An 8,595-nucleotide genomic window follows, 5' to 3' on the forward strand; every position below is an offset into this window, starting at 1 on the left:
CATCTAGGGTGAAAACCTAGCACCAAAAAGAGTTTCGCCATTAAGCTTAATAGAAGAAGGATTTTACCTCTATCTTCCACTGACCTAAATGAGAGTTTTGGGTATACAAAGAAAGCATTATTGGGTCTTTAAAACAAAAGAAAAAAAATCCTGAAGCCATTAGTTATTTTCCAAGCATCTAAAATAAATAAACGTCTGTGTTCATAATTATCTAAGTATAAAAGCATTGGATAGATTTTCTTGAAAAATATGTTAAAAATAAAAGCCCTGTGCCAAAATAGGATTTACTACATTCGGTTTGGAACATTTCATAGCCAATTTACAAGCACATGAAAAAAGGCTCTCTGTTGGAAAACAAGGACACAAGCTTATTTATAGTAAGGCTATCAGAAAAAGTTGTAATTATGTGGGAAATACCCCTAACTAATGTTAAGGGATATTTGAAATGAATGCAAGTCTGGAGCTTTTTATTTTGATACCTGTAGAACAAAGCACTCTGTTAACTAGTGCCTAACCGTCAACATAAGGGCTACAGCAGGGATCATTAAATGTTCTCATAGCATTGATCATATCTTAATAGGGAGACTGCACATGAAAATTAGCAGCTGGATATAAGGGAGAGAGCCAACTGAATTTGACCAGCCAGTTCTCTGCAAACTGACAGTGGTCTACAGACCACAGTTGGGAATCTCTTTGCTAGAGGATTAGCAAATGTTATAAGTGGTAGTTTTAAAACAGTGATTAATTTGAAATAATTTGTGTTACCAACTATGTAGTCTCATTATTTACACAGTACATTCTGGAAGGGATTAGAGGGAGGTTAGCAAAGTAGTGCATTAGAGTGACTGAAGCGTAAGAAGCCATTTAAGTATTTGAATAAATATTTCCTTCATTTTAACATTGTCCACACATCCATCTCAATTACAATACTAATCAACCATAGTTATCCGCCTCCATCATAAAGAGCATACAGATCTAGGACGACAAAAATGCTATAAAATATCATTTACTCTATAGTATAATATTACTAGGGTCAAGACCCCTCTTGAACCATATTACAGATTTTTTTTTCCATCTAATTATTATGGTGAAGCACTTTGCTTTATTGGTACATGTGAAGCTATAGTAATTCTCCATTATAAATTATTACATCTTATTACATGTCTGTATATCACCTAGTGTAGTAGTGCCTGAATCCTGGAATATAGAATAAATATGAACAAGTACACACAGACAAACCAAAACCCACAGTGATGCCTGTCCCGACTTTGTCATGTCTGTCTTAATTTCTCATGGTTGCAGCTATTACATTTCTTAACTTTTTCCCTCTTATAGCTTGTAGTCTCTGACAAATACATCTTAGCCTAAAAACTCCAAATTTACTTTTTAATTCGATGGCCTTGGCAAAGATTGACAACCATTTTTAATAGTTGGACTGTTAAGTAAGGTTTACGTGATCTTTAGGAAGTCAGCATGGGCTAAGAAGGCATAATGCCTGTTTGGGCATCAGTGAAGCTTCTGAGCAGTGCATGAGCTAAAGCAGAGTTTCTCAATCTGGTCTGATCAGCCTGGAAGCCTAAGGCTCACTTTGGAGCTACTGTACCATATGCCACATAGAATGTGTTCATTCACTGATTGTAGACCTTCCTTAGAACCTCCGCACCATAGCACATTAGACTAAAATGTATGCTGAATGTACCATTTGTTGGTGATCTCGGGGGAAAGGGTGCATGAAGGAGTGGTCATCAATTTATCAGCTTGATATAAATTCTGTACAAGCTAATTATACCTTGTTATAGAGCCCAATTATTGGGCCTCTACTCATGCATGTCCTTCCCCTGAAATCAAGCTGTCACTTCATGGAGATAATATTTAAAAGACTGCGGTAGATTATTAAAAAATGCTAGCCGTTTGATTTAGACACACATGCACACATTGCTCAAGATAAAGTTCCTGCTCATGAGACCACCGTACGTAGATCAAGAGCAAAGTAAGGCACTATGGGTGAGATTCTGCTCTTCCCACATAAAGCTGGAGTAAATGGTCTGTATGATTGAATTCAACTCCCACCTAAAAGCAGGCTGAATGAGTGGTTAGTTTCTCTTGAATAGAAAAGGGACTGAACTAATGCAAACTCCGCTTTCTATAGAATGATAAAAAGAAAAAGTTCAGCTTTATACTATACATTTAAAAGAGCTAGGTTCTGACGCCGTTGAGATGCAACACAGTCCCTCTCCATCACTACTGTTCTCCCTTCCTCACTGACTTATTCAAAGGAAATGTGAAGTCCTACTAGGATGGTGTAGAGACCTTCCCAGTGCATGACTGCTGTGTCCATGGCCACCCTCACTGACACACAGACTCCCAACAGGGCTTGAGTGGTACAGATGACCTTGCAATCAGATGTATTTCATCTAAACTGCACGAGCTGTGCATCTTTCTAGAATGTTTTTAAAAACCAAATCAGGCCTGACCTGGCACTTTGAAAAATGGTCAGGGTTTACTGCCATGAGCAAGGAAACAAAACCTACCAATTCTTAAATCTACTTTGCACTCCAGATGTAGCAAGCAATCAAGTGCTCATGTATCTGGCTGTAGGAAGGGTATTGGCAGGTTGGGGGTAGGCTTGAAAATCTGAGGTAGGTGATTGCTCCACTGCACATAATGGCTTGCAATCGTCATTATGGTGCATCAGCTTGGAGGCCAGCTTCCAGTTTGATACCCCATGAGTAACTTTCTGAACAGGATCACTGTTGTGGAGGGCAGAGCTGGGGCAACACTTACTGATTAAGGAAGTATCACTCTAATTCCCACAAAGTAGTTTGAAATGAAAGGGAATGGGGCATTGTGCAAACAAATAGTCTATGGGTAGGATGTCTTGTTTATGTGCCTGCTGCCAGGGTATTACTTGCAATCCTTTGATATGAATACAGATCTTAGGTCTTCAAGAGCATGAATAAGTACCCAGCAACCATCTCCATATCTATTTATAATTTGAAATATATATACCTATTACTCATACACACAGTACATCTGATCTCTATAAATATTAGTATATTATCTGTATCTAAGATGCTGTTCATTCCCAATTGTGGTATAAGCCAATTTCATCTGAGATAAAGCCATTTTCCTTCTCATGCATACCTACTCCACATGTTTCCTTCTCATACATCGCCCCTTTACTTATGTGAAGGAGTGTAGCTCCAAGGTATTTACTATCAGGTCCAGAAAGAAACATTTTGGCCATCAGGTCTCTTTAGGCCCAGAGGGGTCAGCATTCATGTTGCATTCCCTGTCAGTATCCAGCCTGAGGCGGGGAAGTTAAATGATCCAACCAGCAGACCAAATTTGGTGATGAATCCTGGTCATGTGCCATCTGAGGCACATTGCATGTACACTAAGATGACTGATCAGGTCTATGAGACAATTTTGAAAGGGGTCAGGAGATCTTTGGTTGAAGTTCTTCTCAGAGCAGGTAGAATAAGTACTGTAAAATTCTATTACAAAAGACTGATCAAGCCAACCCACATGACTCCTCTTTGGATTGTTATGTCTGAATGTACACTACATGCAGCTCCATAAAACAGCAAGCTTTCTAAACCAGAAATGTGCAAAGAAAATATGTCCATTATCGAAGGACAGAGCAACTACTACAGTTCCAGATGAGATCAGTCAGCTTAATATTGGCTGTAACTGACACCCTCATAAGCTGAAACACTTTAATTGCTGTTGAGTGGAAAATGTGAGAAATTGTTTCCTGCCTGTGAAAATAAAAGTCATAATAATTTTCACTCAGATACTTAAAGCCAAAGGCTCCCTAATCAGTGAAATCAAGGGTAATCATCATCAAAATGGGAACTAGCTTTTAGAAAGTAGGAATTAATCTATGCACATAACTCATGTAGGAAGCTTACTATTTTATGAATACACATATAATGCTCAAACATATTATCTAAATGGGAAGAGAAGAAGCTGGACAAATGACTCTTTGTAAAAGAAATAACTTATCTAAAGAACTCTTGACTTCTTTCAAAGCTTCCATTTAAACCCACAGAGTCAGTCAAACAACTTGTGTTCCACAAATACTACAGTGAAACAGTAGCTGAATAACTAAAGGGATGCAGTCATGCAAGGGGCTTAGTTTGTCCTGCCAGATCCACTTAGTAAAATAGTCACCTTTCAATTCAAAGAACTACAGGACTTCATTTCTCTATCCAACCAACAGATATTTTTACCCTGTTTTTTTTTTACTTGGTGCTCTAGCTGCATTTAGTCTGAAACTAAATTGGGGAGCAGGCCTGTGGCTGAAGACTAAAGATTCAGCTTGCTCCCATTGAAATAAAAGGGAAGCTTTGTACCTTTGACTGCAACAGCAGTGGGTCCCAATTTAGGACCAGATTGTGGCCACCCCTTTCACAAGTGTGAGGTGCAAAGAACTTTCTCCCAATCTTGCACAGCCCATGTATGAAGCAGACACAGTTGCAGTCCCTGCCCTTGGAGAAATTCAGGGATTTTTTTTCTTCTATCAGGGAAACAGCCCCTGCACTCCCCCAAGCACAGATGCTGCATTCAAAGGGGTTTGGGAGGACAGATCCATGCCCTTGTTTCCCCTTGAAGTATATTCCTTCTACCAAGGGGAGCAGGATACCCCATCCCCTTCCTTAGGCACAAATCGCTCCAGGAATGATGAAGTCCTGCTACTACCTTTACTAGAGCCACAATTATGCACTATGATCTCAATCCTGCAATGAGCTCTGTGTGGGGAGACCTCTGTACTCATATGGAGCCCTGTTGAGGTCTGAGCTCACTGTAGGGAACTGAAAAGTAAGTAGCAGAGGACAGCAGTTAAAGTTAAGTGAAAACGCAAACTTTCTAATCAGACTTTCTTTACAGTAAACTAGAAGTGAATAGGTTTGATATTTGGTGTAAAAAAATCTTTAAATGTCAAAATGTTATTTTTACAGATATTACAGTCAGATTAAAAAGACAAACTATTGAGCATTGGAGTATGCAGGTTTGATTTTTAAAATATATATATATATATATATATATATAATCATTAAAAAGACATCTGTCCATTTTAAATTATGTACCCAACAGATTCTTTTGAAGGATATATGTCACAAAAAAGCAATGTGTTCTTTTTTCTGTTTAATCTCTTTTTGTAACAAAAACGTCATGCATGGAGGGTTGTGAGTTGTTAAAAAAAAAAAAAAAAAAAAAAAACCCACACACAGAGCAAAGGTACTCCACTGAATGTGAAAACATGCTTTTCTACATCCCTCTGGAAATTAAAGCAAGCTAATTTAATTAGCTAAACATTTAACCTATTCTCACCTGAAATTGCCACTTTCTGGTATGCTGGCTACAGTAACATTTTTAGTCTGGCATACCATTCTACACTTGCATGCAAAATAGCACTGTCTACACCCATGGTTCTAAACCTATTTAACATCATGGGCCCCATCCAATACTAACTGTATGGCCCTGAAGATGTCACATGGGCCACAGCTCTGTGCTTACTGGGCTGCAAGCAGCCTGCAAGTTTAGAACTAATGATCTACGCAGTGTTACCTTGCATGTACGGTGCATGAGAGGTCACACTGTGCAGAAGACCCCATTTTGTGCTACACAATGATATCCTCCACAAGCATTTGGAAGCCACAGAGAATCATCCTTCAGGCACAGCTGGTCCCGGGGCATGTAATGTGTTCATTGCATACACAGATGGTACACCACTTTTGAGAGGTCATTTAGTCCAGCCTGCTGAACTGAGATAGGATCAAGGACACTAGATCATCTCTGACTGGGGTTTGTCTAATCTGTCCTTACAAACCTGTGTTGATTCCACAACCTTCCTTAGAAGCTTATTCCAGTGTGTAACTACCCTTGTAATTAGGAAGTTTTTCCCTAATATCTAATCTAAATCTTCCTTGCTGAAGATTAAGCCCACCAGTTCTTGTCCTACATTCAGTAGGACATGGCAAACAGTTGAACACCATCCTCTTTGTAACAGCCCTTAAAATATTTGAGGACTATTATCAGGTCTCCCCTTCAGTCTTTTTTTTAAAATGCCTTTTCTCAGAAGTCAGGTTTTTCAAATCTTATCATTTCTGTTGCTCTCCCTGGACTCTTTCCAATTTGTCCATTCATACCTTTCTTAAAGTGTGATGTCCAGAACTGGACATAGTACTTCAGCTGAGGCCACACCAGTGCTGAATCCAGTGGAACAATTACCTCCCGTGTCTTACATATGACACTCTTGTTAATATACCCCAGAACATCAGACTTTTTAGCAATTGCATTATATTGTTGACTATATAAAATTGTGATCCACTACAACCCCCAGATCCTCTTTAGCAGTACTACTGAGGAGCCAGTTATTCCCTATTTTGTAATTGTGCATTTGATTTTTCCTTAAGTGTAGTTCTTTGCACTTGTCTTTACTGCATTTCATACTGTTGATTTCAGACCAATTATCCGATTTGTCAAGGTAGTTTTGAATTCTAATCCTGTCCTCTAAAGTGCCTGTACCTCTCCTTCCAGCTTGGGGTCATCCACACATTTTATAAGCATGTTCTCCACTTCATTATTCAAGTCACTGATGATGATCTTGAAAGTATCAGACTCAAGACAGACCCCTGCCAGACCCCACTAGCTACATCCCCCCAGTTTGGCAGTGAACCATTGACAACTACTCTGAGTACAGACTTTCAACCAGTTTTGCACCCACCTTATAGCAATTTAATCTAGACCACATTTCCCTAGTTGCTTATGAGACTGTCATGTGGGACTGTGTCAAAAGCCATACTGAAATCAAGATATTTTGCCAGGCTTGGAGGATGACATTTTAGTTGCATGTTTCGTACAGAAAGCTGATACAGGGCCCAATTCAGCAAAGTGCTTTCTCAATTGCTTCAGTGAATCAGACCCATAGTGATAATCCTGCATTTTTGTAGCCCAGTAAATTCACTTCAATTCAAGTTTCATGTCAGGAAGGATTGAAGATTATTGCAATGAGAATAATTGTAACAGACTTAAATTTATTTGGAAGCCAAGGATTTATATTAAAAAAGAGTTTTGGAGCAGAAATTTTGATAATGAATTCATATTATTCTGTGTTAAATAGATAATGTATAGTATATCAAAGTGTGTTAGTTTGTCTCATGGTTAGATCAGGGGAGAGCAGTGTCGAGCGGTCTGAATTGGCTCACAACTGTGAGTGCCAATCTCTGGGCAGACTTACAAACCAGGGCACAAACCCCAAATTGGTTGTGTGTTCTATAATTACATTTCACCAACCAAGTGTCAAGTCTGAACTCCTTAAGCGCTATAACAGTCTTAAGATGGAGCCACAGACAGTCCTCTTGGTCACTACAATCTACATTGCCACCCAGGCAAGCCTGCCTTTGTGACAGATGGCCCCTTACACAAAAGGTCACAATATTCAGGTTGCTCCCAGTCCCAAAGGGCCAATCACTTACCCCATCAAGTGCACCCTAGATCTCTCACCAAAGACAATGCCTGTAGCCAATCGTATAATAAAATTAACTAAAGCTTTATTAACTAGGAAAAATAAATGAGAGTTATTTGCAGGGTTAAAGCAGGTAAACACACATACAATTGAGTTAAGAGTCGTAGATTTCAAAAAGTAAAAGAAGCTGGTGTAATGTGCAAGCTCTATGTGTCTTTTAGGGCTAACCAAAGCTAAGCAGCTTGGGGATCCTTTGCTTATGCTTAGAAATACTGCCCTCTTCAAATTCAAAGCAGCGTAGTGATACAGTTCCTTCTGGTCAGGGATTTTTATTCCCTTCCCCCAGAATTCAACCTGTGATATGCACAAACCCTTGTCCTATCCCCTCTTCATGGGTGTGGTGGGAGCAATCAATAGTCTTGTCCACTGATGTTCCACAGTGGTTCATCTGGCTCTCTTTTGTTGGGCAGAAGAGGACACCTCTTGTGATAAACTGGTATTTCATAAGTGGTAATGCTTCTCTGCTGACTGTGGGATTTCTAGTTTCATAGCAAACATTTTCACAGTTACAAAGCTAACACTTAAATATTACCATATAACATGAGATACAGATATTATAGGTGAGATTAATGCATGTAGCACCTCACAAACATTTCATGAAGCCCAATCACTAAACAGTCTTGTAAACTTATGATCAATTTTAACAATGCTACTACACAGATGAGCCAGATTGGTTTCCAGCCAGATTGGTTCAGTGAGGCCTTGGCATGAGCTGACACTGGTCTGTCAGCATCACAAGCAGATTCCTGGATTTTATTCTTAACTCTGCCAGTAACTCCTTATTTGACTTTGAGCTAATCACTTAGTGTGAAATTCATCCTGTGAAATTAGCCCTGTCCTAGGCTAACTACCAAGGCCTATGCACTACTTAAATCCAATTTATGTTTGCAAAAATAGAGATTACTTAGGATTCAAGTGATTACATAAATTGCATGGTGGCACTCTAAACCAGCATCTAATTTTGCCTCAGTTTCAAACTGTTTTACAAATTGGTAATCTACCTAGTAGAGATAGTCACATAATTTTGAATTTCTAATTTGTTCAAGAAAAACAAACACACA

Source organism: Lepidochelys kempii, chromosome 2 (genome assembly GCF_965140265.1).
Source record: "Lepidochelys kempii isolate rLepKem1 chromosome 2, rLepKem1.hap2, whole genome shotgun sequence".
Classification (NCBI taxonomy): domain Eukaryota; kingdom Metazoa; phylum Chordata; order Testudines; family Cheloniidae; genus Lepidochelys; species Lepidochelys kempii.